Here is an 18235-nt window from a genome sequence, read left to right as displayed (position 1 = left end):
GAGTGGGGGCCTGCTGGCAGGTGCCCCTCACTGCTGGGGGGTGGGGGTGCAGGGGGACATGTGTGGGGGCCTGCTGGTAGGTGCCCTTCACTGTAGGGGGGTGGCGGTGCAGGGGGACATGAGTGGGGGCCTGCTGGCAGGTGCCCCTCACTGCTGGTGGTGGGGGTGCAGGGGGACATGAGTGGGGGCCTGCTGGCAAGTGCCACTCACTGCTGGGGGTGGGGGTGCAGGAGGACATGTGTGGGGGCCTGTTGGCAGTTGCCCCTCACTGCTGGGGGGTGGGGGTGCAGGGGGACATGAGTGGGACATGAGTGGGGGCCTGCTGGCATGTGCCACTCACTGCCGGGGGTGGGGGTGCAGGGGGACATGTGTGGGGGCCTGTTGGCAGTTGCCCCTCACTGCTGGGGGTTGGGGGTGCAGGGGGACATGAGTGGAGGCCTGCTGGCAGGTGCCCCTCACTGCTTTGGCATGGGGGTTCAGGGGGACACAAGTGTGGGCCTGCTGGCAGGTGCCCCTCACTGCTGGGGGGTGGGGGTGCAGGGAGGCATGAGTGGGACATGAGTGGAGGCCTGCTGGTGGGTGCCACTCACTGCTGAAGGGTGGGGGTGCATGGGGACATGTGTGGGGGCCTGCTGGCAGTTGCCCTTCACTGCAGGGGGGTGGCGGTGCAGGGGGACATGAGTGAGGGCCTGCTGGCAGGTGCCCCTCACTGCTGGGGGGTGGGGGTGCAGGGGGACATGAATGGGGGCCTGCTGGCAGGTGCTCCTCACTGCTGGGGGTGGGGGTGCAGGGGGACATGAGTGGGACATGAGTGGGGGCCTGCTGGCAGGTGCCCCTCACTGCTGGGGGGTGGGGGTGCAGGGGGACATGTGTGGGGGCCTGCTGGCAGGTGCCCTTCACTGCAGGGGGTTGGCGGTGCAGGGGGACATGAGTGGGGGCCTGCTGGCAGGTGCCCCTCACTGCTGGTGGTGGGGGTGCAGGGGGACATGAGTGGGGGCCTGCTGGCAAGTGCCACTCACTGCTGGGGGTGGGGGTGCAGGAGGACATGTGTGGGGGCCTGTTGGCAGTTGCCCCTCACTGCTGGGGGGTGGGGGTGCAGGGGGACATGAGTGGGACATGAGTGGGGGCCTGCTGGCATGTGCCACTCACTGCCAGGGGTGGGGGTGCAGGGGGACATGTGTGGGGGCCTGTTGGCAGTTGCCCCTCACTGCTGGGGGTTGGGGGTGCAGGGGGACATGAGTGGGGGCCTGCTGGCAGGTGCCCCTCACTGCTTTGGCGTGGGGGTTCAGGGGGACACGAGTGTGGGCCTGCTGGCAGGTGCCCCTCACTGCTGGGGGGTGGGGGTGCAGGGAGGCATGAGTGGGACATGAGTGGAGGCCTGCTGGTGGGTGCCACTCACTGCTGAGGGGTGGGGGTGCAGGGGGACATGTGTGGGGGCCTGCTGGCAGGTGCCCCTCACTGCTGGGGGGTGTTACGCTCACCTGGACCCCACAGGGGTGTCGATCGGACCCGGACAGCTGCGGTCTCCTTCAAAGTGATGCATAGTGCATAAATGACTGTCTGGACTGGCCCGCCTAGTCTTGTCTGCTGGACCCGAAGAAGTATTTTCCTGCAATTGGAGACAGGGATTAACCACCTGTGGGTTTTAGTGATGGCCTCCCAACTGTTCTCGCTCTCCCCCACTAATCACCTCCGATATTCCCTTAGTAACCTCACCTTATGTTCGTAAAAGATGAGCTCTCCATCCTGTGTGTCTTGCAGGGGCGCGTAGATAACAGTTACTTCACTGGTTTGAAGGCGTTGGGAGAGTTTCGGTAAGTATTAACTCTGAAGTCCCTTGTGGGATTGGTAAGTATCAAGTTCAAAGAGTTCAATGAGCCCGATGTTCACTCTTGTCCCCTTCCTTCCTTAAGTTGCAACTGAGTTTGTGAGAAGAAGGTCTCGTAGCTGCTGCTGGCATTCAGGTAAGAGTCTGTGTTACCCAACGCTGTCCGGTAACTATTGCATGCGTTAACGTGTTGTTTTTCTCCCTCTTTACAGATGCGGCATATGAAAATGTGGAGAGTTATGGAATAATACCACCAGTGGTAAATCAGGTAAGTCTATGGTGGTAAGAGGTTGTATTTGTTAATTCCCTTGGCTCCCCTTGTTTTTTCTTGTGTCCCCTAGGTGCCAGATTACGGCAAAGAAATGATGGAGACAGTGCCGGATCGAAAGATGCAGTGAGAACTGGCGCTGTGCTGGAGCTGGCAAAGCGACGCGTGCAGGACTGATGTACTTTCCAGGTCCGGAGATGAAATGGTTCCAGAATTAGGTGAGGAATTTGAAATAAGTTTGTTTTCTAACCTTGTCCTTTTCCTCTTCTTTATTCTAGGAGCTCTGGATTCGAGGTGGGCGTGGCAGAAGACTGGATGCTGGCTGCAGGCACGCAGGCGTGGCAGAAGACTGGATGCTGGCTGCAGGCACGGTGAGCGTCACGCTGCTGGATGCAGAATAACGCGAAGCATGTGCTGCTGTTCGGGTGTGGTTTAAATAGCCTCCAAATTAGTTCCAGGTAAGAAGTTCCCTAGAGCCATGCCCGAGTAAAAAATAGTCCCTGTAACAAAATAGTCCCATCCAGGCCTCATGTAGGCTTGGACTATTTTGCAGCATGGTCTGCATCAGGTAAGTAAAGTCTATAGCCTGGCGCCTATGGCACCAGGACTGATTTATATGATGAGCCTGGCGCCTAAGGCGCCAGGACTGAACTCAGACAGCCCCTAGCCGGGGCTGCTGAGGTTTAACCAAATGTCTGGATGCCTGCTCCCGGAGCTGAGGGCCTTGGTCCTGATGCCCGGGGGTAAGGCATCATGATAGGGGGTGGGGGCGCAGTGGGACATGAGTGGGGGCCTGCTGGCTGGTGTCCCTCACTGCTGGGGGGTGGTGGTGCAGGGGGACATGAGTTAGTGATCATATTGCAAGGTGACATGTGGCTTGTCTGGGGGGCATGCCCATGGTGGATGGGCTGCCTGCGGGACATGACCAGGGGTGCAGGGTAGTCCCCTGTGGGCTGCCTGCAGGGGCGGTGGAGGGGGTAGAGGGGACACCTGGGAGGACCCACACTGCCAATTCACGTGTAGGACTCCCCGCACAACACATTGGATACATGTACCCCGCTCTGACAGCAAAATTGCGTGTGAAACGTCCCGCAAACCCCAGTAATACACGTACCCCACTCGCACAGGGCCTATCGCGTCTGAAACTTCCCACAAACCCCAGTCGTACACGTACCCCACTCGCACAGGTCCTTTCCCTTGTGAAACTTCCTGCGAACCCCAGTAATACACGTACCCCACTCGCACAGGGCCCATAGGGTGTGAAACTTCCCGCGAACCCCAGTAATATACGTACCCCACTCGCACAGGCCGTTTCGCATGTGAAACTTCCCGCAAACCCCCGAAATACACGTACCCCGCTTCAATCGCGTGTGAAACTTTCCGTGCACCCTAGGAATACACGTACCCCACTCGCACAGGGCCTATCGCGTGTGAAACTTCCCGCGAACCCCAGTAATACACGTACGCCACTCGCACAGGCCCTTTCCCGTGTGAAACTTCCCGTGAACCCCAGTAATACACGTACCCCACTCGCACAGGGCCTATCGTGTGTGAAACTTCCCGCAAACCCCAGTAATACACGTACCCCACTCGCACAGGCCCTTTCGTGTGTGAAACGTCCCACGAACCCCAGTAATACACCTACCCCACTTGCACAGTCCCTTTCGCGTATGAAACGTCCTACGAACCCCAGTAATACACGTACCCCACTTGCACAGTCCCTTTCGCGTGTGAAACTTCCCGTGAACCCCAGTAATACACGTACCCCGCTCGCACAGGGCCTATCGCGTGTGAAACTTCCCGCGAAACCCAGTAATACACGTACCCCACTCACACAGGCCCTTCCATGTGTGAAACTTCCTGCAAACCCCTGAAATACACATACCCCGCTCCAATCGCGTGTGAAAGTTACGGCGCACCCTAGGAATACACGTACCCCACTCGCACAGGGCCTACCGCGTGTGAAACTTCCCGCAAACCCCAGTATTACACGTACCCCACTCACACAGGGCCAATCGCGTGTGATACTTCCTGCGCACCCCAGGATTACACGTACCCCACTCGCACAGGGCCCCAGAAATACACGTACCCAGATCCAATCGCGTGTGACACTTCCCGCGGACCCCAGTTATACACATGCCCCACTCGCACAGGGCCTTCGCATGTGAAAATTCTCGCAAACCCCACGAACCCCAGTAATACACGTGCCCCACTCGCACAGGCCCTTTCGCATGTGAAACTACCCGCGAACCCCAGTAATACACGTACCCCACTCGCACAGGACCTATCGCATGTAAAACTTCCCATAAACCACAGTAATACACGTACCCCACTCGCACAGTCCCTTTCGCATGTGAAACTTCCTGCAAACCCCTGAAATACACGTACCCCGCTCCAATCGCGTGTGAAACTTCCCGCGCACCCTAGGAATACACGTACCCCACTCACACTGGCCCTTTCGCGTGTGAAACTTCCCGCGAACCCCAGTAATACACGTACCCACTCGCACAGGCCCTTTCGTGTGTAAAACTTCCTGTGAACCCTAGTAATACACGTACCCCACTCGCACAGGCCCTTTCACATGTGAAACTTCCCGCGAACCCCCGAAATACACGTATCCCGCTCCAATCGCATGTGAAACTTCCTGCAAACCCCAGTAATACACGTACCCCACTCGCACAGGGCCTATCGCGTGTGATACTTCCCGCGCACCCCAGGAATACACATACCCCACTCGCACAGGGCCAATCGCGTGTGATACGTCCTGCGCACCCCAGGAATACACGTACCCTACTCGCACAGGGCCCTTCGTGTGTGAAACTTCCCACGAACCCCAGAAATACACGTACCCAGATCCAATCGCGGGTGACACTTCCCGCGGACCCCAGTTATAAACGTGCCCCACTCGCACAGGGCCTTCGCATGTGAAAATTCCCGCAAACCCCAGTAATACACGTACCCCACTCGCACAGTCCCTTTCGTGTGTGATACTTCCCGCGTACCCCCGAAATACACGTACCCGGATCCAATCGCTTGTGAAACTTCCTGCAAACCCCAGTAATACACGTACCCCACTCGCACAGGGCCCTTCGCGTGTGAAACTTCCCGCGAACCCCAGTAATACACGTACCCCACTCGCACAGGACCTATCGCGTGTGAAACTTCCCACGAACCCCAGTAATACACGTACCCCACTCGCACAGGCCCTTTCGCGTGTGAAACTTCCTGCAAACCCCTGAAATACACGTACCCCGCTCCAATCGCCTGTGAAACTTCCCGCGCATCCTAGGAATACACATCCCCCACTCACATAGGGCCTATCGCATGTGAAACTTCCCGCGAACCCCAGTAATACACGTACCCCACTCACACAGGCCCTTTCGCGTGTGAAACTTCCCGCAAACCCCAGTAATACACGTACCCCACTCGCACAGGCCCTTTAGTGTGTAAAACTTCCTGCGAACCCCAGTGATACACGTACCCCATTCGCACAGGCCCTATCGCGTGTGAAACTTCCTGCGAACCCCAGTAATATACGTACCCCACTCGCACAGGCCCTTTCACATGTGAATCTTCCCACAAACCCCTGAAATACACATATCCCGCTCCAATCGCGTGTGAAACTTCCTGCAAACCCCAGTAATACATGTACCCCACTCACACAGGGCCCTTCGCGTGTGAAACTTCCTGCGAACCCCAGTAATACACATACCCCACTCGCACAGGCCCTTTCGCGTGTGAAACTTCCCGCGAACCCCAGTAATACACGTACCCCACTCGCGCAGGACCTATCGTGCGTGAAACTTCCCGCAAACCCCAGCAATACACGTACCCCACTCGCACAGGCCCTTTCGCGTGTGAAACTTCCCACGAACCCCTGAAATACACGTACCCCGCTCCAATCGCGTGTGAAACTTCCCATGCACCCTAGGAATACACGTACCCCACTCGCACAGGGCCTATCGCATGTGAAACTTCCCGCAAACCCCAGTAATACACGTACCCCACTCGCACAGGCCCTCTCGCGTATAGAACTTCCCGCGAGCCCCAGTAATACATGTACCCCACTCGCACAGGGCCTATCATGTGTGAACATCCTGCGAACCCCAGTAATACATGTACCCCACTCGCACAGGCCCTTTCACGTGTGAAACTTCCTGCGAACCCCCGAAATACATGCACCAAGCTCCAATTGCGTGTGAAACTTCCCATGCACCCTTGGAATACATGTACCCCACTCACACAGGGCCCATCGTGTGTGAAACTTCCCACGAACCCCAGTAATACACGTACCCCACTCGCACAGGCCCTTTCACGTGTGAAACTTCCCTAGAACCCCAGTAATACACGTACCCCACTCGCACAGGGCCTATCGTGTGTGATACTTCCTGCACACCCCAGGAATACACATACCCCACTCGCACAGGGCCAATCGTGTGTGATACTTCCCGCGCACCCCAGGAATCCACGTACCCCACTCACACAGGCTCTTTCTCATGTGAAACTTCCCACGAACCCCCGAAATACACATACCCCGTTCCAATCGCGTGTGAAACTTCCCGCACACCCTAGGAATACACGCACCCCACTTGCACAGGGCCTATCGCATGTGAAACTTCCCACGAACCCCAGTAATACACGTACCCCACTCACACAGGCACTTTCGCATGTGAAACTTCCTGCGAACCCCAGTAACACACGTACCCCACTCGCACAGGGCCTATTGCATGTGATACTTCCCGTGCACCCCAGGAATACACGTACCCCACTCGCACAGGGCCTATTGCGTGTGATATTTCCCCTGCACCCCAGGAATACACGTACCCCACTCTCACAGGGCCAATCACGTGTGATACTTCCCGCGCACCCCAGGAATACACGTACCCCACTCGCACAGGGCCCTTCGCGTGTGAAACTTCCCACGAACCTCAAAATACACGTACCCGGATCCAATCGCGTGTGACACTTCCCACGAACCCCAGTTATACACATACCCGACTCGCACAGGGCCCTTCACGTGTCAAACTTCCCGCAAACCCCAGTAAAACACGTACCAACTCGCACAGGCCCTTTCGCATGTTAGAATTCCCGTGCACCCCGAAATACACATACCCGGATCCAATCGCGTGTGAAACTTCCTGCGAACCCCAGTAACACACGTACCCCACTCGCACAGGGCCCTTCGCGTGTGAAACTTCCCGCACACTCCTGAAATACACGTACCTGGATCCAATCACATGTGACACTTCCCGCAAACTCCAGTTATACACGTACCCCACTCGCACAGGGACAATCGCATGTGATACTTCCCGCGCACCCCAGGAATACACGTGCCCCACTCGCACAGGGCCAATCGCGTGTGAAACTTCCCGCGCAACCCAGGAATACACGTACCCCACTCGCACAGTGCCAATCGCGTGTGATACTTCCTGCACACCCCAGGAATACACGTACCCAGATCCAACCGCGTGTGAGACTTCCCGCGCACCCCAGTTATACACATACCCCACTCGCACAGGGCCAATCACATGTGAAACTTCCCACGCACCCCAGGAATACACGTACCCCACTCTCACAGGGCCAATCGCGTGTGATAATTCCCGCGCACCCCAGCAGTACACGTACCCCACTCGCACTGGGCCCTTCGCGTGGGAAACTTCCCACAAACCCCCAAAATACACGTACCCGGATCCAATCGCGTGTGACACTTCCCGCGAACCACAGTTATACATGTACCCCATTCGCAGAGGGACAATCACGTGTGAAACTTTCCGCACACCCTAGGAATACACGCACCCCACTTGCACAGGGCCTATCGCGTGTGAAACTTCCCACGAACCCCAGTAATACACGTACCCCACTCACACAGGCACTTTCGCATGTGAAACTTCCTGCGAACCCCAGTAATACATGTACCCCACTCGCACAGGGCCTCTTGTGTGTGATACTTCCCGTGCACCCCAGGAATACACGTACCCCACTCGCATAGGGCCTATTGCGTGTGATATTTCCCCTGCACCTCAGGAATACACGTACCCCACTCTCACAGGGCCAATCACGTGTGATACTTCCCGCGCACCCCAGGAATACACGTACCCCACTCGCACAGGGCCCTTCGCGTGTGAAACTTCCCACGAACCTCAAAATACACGTACCCGGATCCAATCGCGTGTGACACTTCCCGCGAACCCCAGTTATACACATACCCGACTCGCACAGGGCCCTTCACGTGTCAAACTTCCCGCGAACCCCAGTAAAACACGTACCAACTCGCACAGGCCCTTTCACGTGTTAGAATTCCTGTGCACCCCGAAATACACATACCCGGATCCAATCGCGTGTGAAACTTCCCGCGAACCCCAGTAACACACGTACCCCACTCGCACAGGGCCCTTCGCGTGTGAAACTTCCCGCACACTCCTGAAATACACGTACCTGGATCCAATCACATGTGACACTTCCCGCAAACTCCAGTTATACACGTACCCCACTCGCACAGGGACAATCGCATGTGATACTTCCCGCGCACCCCAGGAATACACGTGCCCCACTCGCACAGGGCCAATCGCGTGTGAAACTTCCCGCGCAACCCAGGAATACACGTACCTCACTCGCACAGTGCCAATCGTGTGTGATACTTCCTGCACACCCCAGGAATACACGTACCCAGATCCAATCGCGTGTGAGACTTCCCGCGCACACCAGTTATACACATACCCCACTCGCACAGGGCCAATCACATGTGAAACTTCCCACGCACCCCAGGAATACACGTACCCCACTCGCACAGGGCCAATCGCGTGTGATAATTCCCACGCACCCCAGCAGTACACGTACCCCACTCGCACAGGGCCCTTCGCGTGTGAAACTTCCCACAAACCCCGAAAATACACGTACCCGGATCCAATCGCGTGTGACACTTCCCGCGAACCACAGTTATACACGTACCCCATTCGCAGAGAGACAATCGCGTGTGAAACTTTCCGCGAACCCCAGGATTACACGTACCCCACTCACACAGGGCCAATTGTGTGTGAAACTTCCCACGCACCCCAGGAATACACGTTCCCCGCTTGCCGTGTGCTGTTTGGCGGCCCTGTATACTTGTCCAGGGTTATCGCAGCCCTTTGCGCTGGATTGGGATTTTGATGGCTTTTCCTTGCGCAAGGGGCGTTCTTGGGGGCGTAACTGGCACTGCTGCAGGGTCGCTGCGCCACTCTGCGCCACGGCTGGTTTTGGTAGCTGAAATCCATGAATACGCTGTGCGCGGAAATGGATTTTAGCGCACGCGGCTGGCGCAGAAAATCACACGCGCATACTGTGCGCCAGCCGGGTGCGCCACTTGTGCACTAAATTCTATGAATTACCCCCTAAGTAAAAAGCCAATAGATGTAAGTCACCAACAGTGCACAGTAGCATTTCCCAATGCATTTTCATGATGCCTTTGCCCACAATAGATGAAAGTATACAAATATTTTCATGCTGGCTGTGCCCCTACATTTCCATGCAGGCTACACCAATATATGGCAGTACCCCCACCTAACAACATTCTCCAGTTGGATACAAATACCACGTACAATATGAAAACTTGTCCAAAAAGGCTGCACCAAAATGCCAGTCCAGCAATATAATACCATCGGTTTGCTTGATCATAAAGGTTCATAAAAACTAGCATGCCAAAGCAATATCTTGACTGGCTGCATGAGAATGCCAATCTAGCAAGGTAATACAACTTTTTATGTTTGCTTTTTCAAAGATGCCCAGTAAAGAATGTCATGCCAGAGTAGGTGTTAAGGTTTAGGTATATTGGAACACCAAAAAGGATACTCAGGTATACAAAGGATACAAGTTGGTTCTTCCAGATGACTCTGAGCGAATGCCGTTGTTGATTATAGACCTTCCAACTAATGTCACTCTTTGACTATTGATATAAACAGTCAAAGAGAGTAATTAGTGGAAAGGACGAGTTATGGAATGAATACACCAGCCTGTTGAACAAGTACAAAAGGAGTTTAGTAACTGCCCTTGGACTAGTAGACTAAGTATAGGTCTATTTAGATATACACTAACCTGCTTTTATGGACTTGAAGGACTGTAACCCAGATCCAAGGCCAACAAATAAAACAAAAAAAAAAAACAACGATAGGGAAAGGAAGGTTAGTAGGGAGACTAACCCGAACGGAACGAGGGCAACACTAGAGACGGGTTGGTGCACACCGGATAGCGTCCATGAAGTTTGGTGCACTATTCTTATAGCAAAAGATGTTGATTAGCAGATGAGGATGTAACCCAGGGTAAATGTTCACAGTTTAATGGGATTCCGTAGGTCAACAGAGTCCAGGTTAGGCAAGGAATGGCAAGCCCCTTTAAAGTAAGTTGATGACTGGAATGAACAAAACAGGAAACGGTCTGAAATCACCATAGAATTCCACTCCCCCATGTGGAACTGAGTAAATGAATAGGGTGAAGGAGGAACGGTTATGTAGCACGATGAGATGAAGTCGTGAGTCCGACTTTGACAGGCAACTGGAGGACAGCGGGTTGAGCCGCTGTGGATTGCTGAGTGAAACCGGGAATTCCCGCGGCTTCGGGTTAGCTAAAAGTACCTGCCGTTGAAGCAGCGAGGTCCCAGCTGTGAAAGCGATGACCACAAAGGAGATGAGCAGCCAGAAGAGAATGATGAGAAGAGCGGTACGGATGTACTCCAAGCTCCATACCGAAGATCAAAAGAACAACGATCAGAAGCTCCGTATTACGGAAGGCTTCTGATTTGAATACCAGTCAGCACTGGGAAGCTCCCAGACATGTGGAAATGCCGTTTCAACACGCACTAGCATTTATATAGTGGAGCCGTAAATCCAATTGATATACACATTACAACCACATAGCACCAGAGCTAACCTAAAGCTTTGTCAGCTTTGGAAGAAGTGCATTGTTACTCGAAACATGTGTCGGCTACTCGTTTATGTGCATTAAAACATGCTTAATTGAGCACTTTAATTTCTGGTTGTGTGCGCAATTTCTGGGAGCAAACCAACCCTCTTCATAGTCATGTAGTAATACTGCTTTATCAAAGATACCCAGTTAAAAAAGATGCCATTACAGCATCATGTTTTTACTGGCCATCATTGCATTTGTGTCATGGTCATGAAATCAGGTGCACAGGCATGGAGGTTTCGCATGCACAGGAGACCTGGCTGGACACTGTCCACCAGGCTCATGAACAAAAGTAAGCAAGAACATCCATTTAACACCAAAAAGCTTTTATTATGATATGATATCATATGATATGGCATTTGTAATGCGCCTATACACAAGTGTTTCAAGGCGGGACGAGGCAGGGAGGGGGGAACAAGGGGAGACAGACAACAATCCTACTAGGCCAGGTGTCATTCAGATCATGCAAGTGCATGGGTAGAGGGGACAGGAAAAGTGCAAGGGGGAAAGGGAGAGGGTAAAGTGCAGTACAGGGTTAGTAATGAACAAGATAAATAATAAGGGCCAGCTGTTGGCAAGTGCAAGATAAGTGCAGACAAGTGCTGGGGAGGGGGGCTGTAGGGATACAGAGACAGTCCCGCAGTGCAGGGGTTGCCGGGAAGGCAGTTCAGGGGAGAGTGGCCCAGTTGCTGATTCAGTACAGTTTCAGTGATTTAGCAGGGGAGAGGGATTGAGAAAGCAGAAGCAAAGAGGAAGGTTTTGAGGTGCTTCCGGAACGGAGATGGTTCTCCTCAAGTTTCAGGGAGGCAGGAAGGCTGTTGCAGAGGGAGGCCCCAGCTGCGGAGAGAGATCTCCCCCCAACTCGTTGCTTGGAGAAGCGGCTGACCCGGAGGGAGTTCGAGGCGGAAGAGCAAAGTGCTTGAGAAGGAAGATATTTAGGAAGGGAGAGTTGAAGGTAATTTGGCCCCAGGCCCCAGAAGGCCTTGTGGACAATGCAGAGGGTTTTGAACTTAATCCTCGCAGCCACAGGGAGCCAGTGTAGCGATTTCAGTCCTGGAGAGATACGGTCCCTGGGCTTGAGGCCAAGGACAAGTCTTGCAGTCCTGTTCTGGATGAGTTACAGAGGGCGGAGAGTAGAGGGAGGCAGATTTAGATAGAGGCTGTTACAGTAGTCCAGCTTCGAGAGAACCAGGGCTCTGGAGACAGTGAGCTTCTGGGGGAAGGAGAGGAAAGGAAGGATACCTCTGAGGAGGAGCAGCTGGTAGTGTGACTTCTTAGAAACGTCAGAAATGTGAGGAGAGAAGGAGAGTGTGGAGTCGAAAATGACTCCGAGGTTTTTTGCCTTGCAGGTAGGAGCAGGAAGAGGGCCAAGAGAGGCCGGCCAGACAGCTGCAGGGAAGGAGGGAGTGGGTGTGCCGATGAGTAGAATCTCAGTCTTACTGGCATTAAGGCAGAGGTCGTTGGCGGCACACCATTCCTGGATAGCAGAAAGACAGTCAGAGATGAGGGATGGAGAAGAGGAGGCTGAGGGTAGCCTGAAAATGAGCTGGGTATCATCGCATAGCACTGAAAGTTGGGGCAGAGAGCAGCGATGCGGTGGGCGAGAAGTGCCAGATACTGGTTGAACAGCCAGGGAGAGAGGTTAGAGCCCTGGGGGACACCACAGGTAGAGAAAAAGATGTCAGACAGGAAAGACCCCAGTTGGACCTGGGAGGGTCGATTTGAGAGGAAAGAAGTCAGCCAAGCCAGAGCCGGACCAGTGATAGCCAGGTTATCACGGAGATGGTTGAGCAGGATGGTATGGTTGACAGTATCAAAGGCAGAAGAGAGATCAAGCAAAATGAGAACACATGGAATGTTAGAGTCAAGGTTCGAGAGCAGGTCCTCACGTTTGTTTGCAAGAGCAGTTTCCATGCTTCTGGCAGCTCTGAAGCCAGACTGATGGTCATGAAGGCTACCAACAGATTTAGCATGGAGATTAAGCTGGGAGATGGAAGGGCTCTCTTCTTGGTGAGAAGGGAGAGCCGGTATTGCCTTTGGAGCAGGCAACAGGCCAGTTTGCCAGAGGATGAACATGAAGCACGCCATTTCCTCTCTGCCACCCTGCACAGGCGTTTAAGGGTGACGAGATCCGAGTCATACCAGGAGTTACATGTGGCTTTGGGCTTCAGGTGAATTCTCATAACAGGGGCATGGATATCAAGAGTATCAGATATAGCAGAGTAGAGAGTGGAGAGGGCTGTGTCAGGGTGGGAGTCAGCCGAGGGGAGAAGAGGGGACGAGAAGGTGGCAGCGAAAGCCTCAACTGACACACGCTTCATGGGTCGGATGACCGAGAAGGAAGATGGCAGTGATGAGGGTGGCTTTGCCTGTGGGGTAGGGAGGGTGAGGTGGGAGGAGAGGAGAAAGTGATCACTCCAGGAGAGAGGAGTGGAGATAGGGACAGAGAGGGGAAGGTCAGAAGAGATCAGGGCATCAAGAGTGTGCCCAGCAGAATGGGTTGGCCCAGACAGGAGAATAGAGAGTGAGAGAGAGTCGCAGAGTTTGCAAAAGAGTCCAGAGGGGGGACAGGAGGCATCCAGGTGGATGTTGAAGTCTCCAAGAAAGAGTAGTTGAGTGGTTGAGGACAGGAGTGAGGAGGAGAGGTCCGCCCACTCGGAGAGGAAGGAGGAAATTTGACCAGGTGGCCGATAGATAGTAGCCATGGTAAGGGAATGGCTAGGAGAGAGAGAGAGTCGGCAGACAAGACATTCAAAAGAGGAGTAGGTCTGCGTGGGAATATCCGTGGCAGGAATCCACTCAGGGAAGATAAGGGCCACACCCCCCCGGGCACGGTTGGGCCTGGGCACGGAGAGGATCTTGTAGCCGTCAGGTAGGAGTGTGTCAAAGCTGGTGACAGAGCTGGCCGTGAACCATGTCTCAATGAGACCGAGTACGTCAAGGTCCAGTTCCTCAAGAAGGCGGCAGATATCAGAGGAATGTTTGACAGCAGAGCGAGTGTTAAGAGTGGCAATGTGGAGAAGGTTGCCATCTTTGAAGAACTTCCGGGGAGGGGTACAGATCAGAGGTACGCCCTCCGGAGGAGAAGAAGGAGCACGGGAGGGGTCAGGGAGGGAGGGTAGAGGCAAGGTAGCCGAGGACAGAGGAGGGAGGACAGCAGGAGAGGAAAGGAAGTTGATGAGGCACGGGAAGCGTCTATCAAAGTGGTGAAGGTTGGCCTGAGGGCCTGGGACCAAGACGGTCCCATTAGCATAGACATTAATGATGGCCTTAGAGGCGTGGCAGGAGGCCAAGAGGACGTCCCAGCGGGCGCCACCATTAATGGGAGAAGAGGAGAAAGGAGAGAACACAGAGACCATATGAAGGATCCATAGGTCAGGTGAAGGCACGAAAAAGAGGATGTCAGTGAGAGTTTCCTTAGAGGAGGTACTGGTGTAGGTGTCAGCGATAGGGAGGCCTGGGTTGGAGACCAGGATGTCCTTTTTAAACTTTTTCCTACCAGATTTAGTGAGGAGAGCAGGATAGTCAATGGAGAAACAGTTAGAAAAGATAGGTGAGATAGAGAGCGCCATGGGATAGGAGGGTGTGGGGGGGTGGGACAAGCATGAGCGGACAGGAAGAGAGCAGCAAGCCCTAGTTTACCACAGATTCAGAACACAGTGGACACAGTAATACATATCAGGTACCCAGTGGAGAGGCCACCTAAGTTTGAAAATCCTGCGAGGGGAGAAAAAAACCCTAGTTTACCACAGATTCAGAATACATTGAACACAGTAATGCATATCAGGTATCCAGTGGAGAGGCCACCTAAGTTTGAAAATCCTGCGAGGGGAGAAAAACCCTAGTTTACCACAGATTCAGAACACACTGAACACAGTAATGCATATCAGGTACCCAGTGGAGAGCCCACCTAAGAAAAACCCTAGTTTACCACATATTCAGAACACAGTGAACACAGTAATGCATATCAGGTACCCAGTGGAGAGCCCACCTAAGTTTGAAAATCCTGCGAGGGGAGAGAAAAACCCTAGTTTACCACAGATTCAGAACACAGTGAACACAGTAATGCATATCAGGTACCCAGTGGAGAGGCCACCTAAGTTTGAAAATCCTGCGAGGGGAGATAAACCCTAGTTTACCACATTTTGCAAGGCAAGTGAAGACAGGGCACAATGCGAAGGAGGTGACAGGTCTAAATGCAGTGGGCAGAGGGAGCAGGTGGAGCTAACCAAGGTGGACCGGCGCCAAGCGTCCCCTGCGGACACCTGCAGACACACAGGGAGCCGCAACTGTAGGAGTCGCCCTTGGCCTAGGGGCCCTTAGCCGCAGGGGGCTGCCGGGCAGAGGGCTGCCCAGGAGGGGTGGTTATAGGCAGAGGGAGGAGAGGAAGGGGAGGAGGGTGTTGGCGTGCAGGCAGGCGGGAAGGGAGAGGAGGACCAGGAAATGGGAGGGGGAGCAGGCACAACAACGCGCTCAGAGCGCGAAGCAAATATTCAAATTTTTACACAAATCCACTCACGGAGGCCCGCAAGGGCCAGCCAGGGCTTCCTTGGCCTGCAGTTCCCTCAGGGCTACCGGCAACCGCTCTCCCACGCTCCGCTGAACAAAGAAGTGAGCGGGGGAGCGGCCGTCGAGAAGGCGAGAAGGGAACCAGCCAGACAGCCAATCAGAGGGGGGGTGGGTGGGCAGGGAGGCGGGAAGGGAGAGGAGGACCAGGAAATGGGAGGGGAGAGCAGGCACAACAACGCGCTCAGAGCGCAAAGCAAATATTCAAATGTTTACACAAATCCACTCATGGAGGCCCGCAAGGGCCAGGCAAGGCTTCCTTGGCCTGCAGTTCCCTCAGGGCAACCGGCGACCGCTCTCCCACGCTCCGCTGAACAAAGAAGCGAGCAGGGGGAGCTGCCGTCGAGTAGGCCAGAAGGGAACCAGCCAGACAGCCAATCAGAGGCGGGGTGGGCGGGCACAGGGAGGCGGGAAGGGAGAGGAGGACCAGGAAATGGGAGGGGGGAGCAGGCACAACAACGCGCTCAGAGCGCGAAAGCAAATATTCACATTTTTACACAAATCCACTGACGGAGGCCTGCAAGGACATATGGACATAGCACTTCAGATGCATTAACCATGAACATTCCTTCTGTAAGGGATTACAATCAGGCAATCACCCAAGTCTCACCTAGCATATAGTGCGCAAATGAAACCCTTATTTTATTTTTGTCTATAAGTTCAATATTGTGAATGATATACCACTGATATCACACCCTTCTCAAAATACCCCCAATGTCACACTGAACCAGGAATCAGGCTAGTTTGTAAAGGTGAAGATGTATTTATTTATTTAATATTCAATCACACATAGGTTTAATATAGATATATATGTGGGGCAGCAATCACCCAAAGGGTGACAATACAATTCAGAAATATAAGCAAAGCAATTGAATTCACTTATAAGGAGGCAAAATAGAAAACACGGGGAAAAATAACAGTTTGTTTTGCACACAGATAGCATTTTGGTTAATGTTCTCACTGCAAAGATTTGTTTAAATACAACTGAGCAGTCCTACACCAATGTGAGCAATCAGCAGGTTTTCAGGAATGAAACACAATGTCTACAGTTATAGGCAATCTTCCCTCCCAAACGAGAGTGTAAGAGGATTCAATTCAGCACTACAGCTAAGTTAACGCCTAGTCTAGAATACTGAATGAAAACCCTTATTGATATATCTTTATGTCCAGTTCATGCGTTCTGGATGACTACCCCTATTTAAGACCCCTCTCTTGGAATCCCCCTGACCCCACTGAGCCAAGAAGTAGTTCTGTTTTGCAAGTTTAAAAGGTTTATTTGATAATTTAAAATATATATATATATCACACTTTATAATAAATTAATAATTGAATATCACACTTAATCTGATATGATAAAGATTAACAACGGAGAATCTGGCACTAGCACACTTCTTATAATCACTAATGAGTTGACATGAAATGGATAAGGTAGCACACTGGTAAATAGGAACAAAAGTATAATGTGGTAGAGGATGCTTTATGTAAGCTCAGGTGGATGCAATATTCAATGAATGCAGTACAGAAAATACTCAATATGATTTCAACCAAACAATGTAATCACTTTTCTCTGGCAATCCCCTCCCCCCCTTGATGCAAGGCAAGGAAATGGAAGGAAAACACACAGTTCTCAGAAATGCAATCAATGTAAATCAGTTCACCCCAGCAAGCTTACACTACAGAAAACAGATAGGAGTTTTGAAAACACAGGCAAAATGCTTTGATATGTGCTAGCAATGGATGAGAAATATGCTGGAAATGCTTTTAATTCCCTTTCAGAGGTTCAGGGTGAGTGGTATCTAGTTAATATTAGTCCAGGCTCACACTAGCAATGATGCAGGGATAGTTAGCAGGTTAAACGAATTTCTGGCAAATGGAAGGCAAGCAGCAGCAGTTTTTACATGTGAAGAAATTTGCAAATCGCGGTAAAATTCACGAATGCGTGTTCCGCGATTGCGGTGAAACTATAAGCTTTCAGATAAAAGTTACTGCAAGTCTCTAGCACAAACGGTCGCGGAGATATGAGCGATTAAATAAAGGTCGTTTTTCAGATTTGAAATTTTAAAGTTCAAAAAGACAAGTGCAGCTTGCAACTAGAAAATGACAAGTGACAGCTTTACAAATGACAGGTGACAGTTAGGAGGCAGTTCTACTTAGATTAAAATAGCTTGAATTATATTATTTTAACTAAGAGATTGGTTCTGCACAGTTTTGCTATGTACTCACACTATATTCTTGAGTGAAATGGGCCTCATCACGGATCTGGTCAGGGTTTTAGACTCGCCTCTGGTCTCTGCACTTCACAGTGATCTGGGTCAGCTCTCTCTGGTTCTGCTAACAGGTCAGCTCTACTCTGCTTCTGGTCCGGCCTGATGGATTTGAAGTCTCTATGTTGCTCTCTGAAGGTTGATGGAGGTAAGTATGGATTTTCCCGGCAGAGCTTCCAGCTGCAAATGGATTTGAAAGTCTCTATCTGTTCTGACTCTCTGCTTTTATGTGTTTTTAGAGTGGGGGTGTATGCAGCATCACCAGCCCCTACCCCTCTCCACTTGCCATTGGTCAAGCTTCCATTTCTCACTTGATTGGCGAAGGAGCTGTGAGTTAGAGTGATGTCATCCATTTATGATCTCTTGAAACAA

The sequence above is a fragment of the Ambystoma mexicanum genome, chromosome 6q (assembly GCF_040938575.1).
Source record: "Ambystoma mexicanum isolate Mex_15411 chromosome 6q, UKY_AmexF1_1, whole genome shotgun sequence".
Lineage (NCBI taxonomy): Eukaryota > Metazoa > Chordata > Amphibia > Caudata > Ambystomatidae > Ambystoma > Ambystoma mexicanum.
This window is presented reverse-complemented; position numbering follows the sequence as displayed.